The sequence below is a fragment of the Galeopterus variegatus genome, unplaced genomic scaffold (genome assembly GCF_000696425.1).
Source record: "Galeopterus variegatus unplaced genomic scaffold, G_variegatus-3.0.2 Scaffold30254, whole genome shotgun sequence".
Classification (NCBI taxonomy): domain Eukaryota; kingdom Metazoa; phylum Chordata; class Mammalia; order Dermoptera; family Cynocephalidae; genus Galeopterus; species Galeopterus variegatus.
Window position 1 is genome coordinate 6,420 of NW_007756365.1, and position 728 is coordinate 7,147.

At 41.5% G+C, this 728-nt stretch overlaps 1 pseudogene; it reads left to right on the forward strand.

Moving 5' to 3' along the window:
• The window catches only part of LOC103583905, a 6,446-nt pseudogene extending 6,105 nt beyond the window's left edge, over positions 1–341 (forward strand).
• The last annotated feature ends 387 nt before the right edge of the window (positions 342–728 follow it).

The window sequence follows — 728 nt, forward strand, 5'->3', positions numbered from 1 at the left end:
GTATGGACCACGTTTCAGTAGCACAAACGTAAGGGACTTGAATAAGAATTAATTATGTGTGAAGCCAGGAAGATTAGGAGAAGACACCACTGCAATGGTGCCCTCTAACTTCATTAGGTCACGTGTACAGTAAACCTGTTTGAAGTATAGATGAGTTCAAGCTGGTTGTTCTGCAAAAGATAAATTTCTGTTGAGCAGGTTGAGTAGACCAGACCTCTAATCTAAAATTTGTCAAGCCTACATATTGCTCAGGAACCCATCTTTATCAGTGTGATGTACAGAAATGTGGTGTTGCATGGATTTCTATAAATGGAATAATTATAGCAAATTCAAAATATTCCTATGTGTGTATTTACATAAAATGTAAATATGTTGTTATGTAAGATTAGTAGATTTTTGCTTTTTGTCTTATCCATTATCCCTCACCTTCCTTGAGAAATATTCTAAATATCTAATACGAAATTTAACTCCCAGTCTTTTTTTTTTTTTGACCAGTAAGGGGATCGTAACCCTTGACTAGGTGTCACCTGCACCGTGCTCAGCCACTGAGCGCACAGGCCATCCCTATATAGGATCCGAACCCGTGGCCTCAGCGCTACCAGCACTGCTGTGCTCACAGTGCCACACTCTCCCGAGTGAGCCACGGGTTCGGCCCTTAACTCCCAGACTTAACGAAGCAGTCTGGCTCTGTGGCAGGCTGAAAAAGATAGTCCTCCAAGTGACAAACA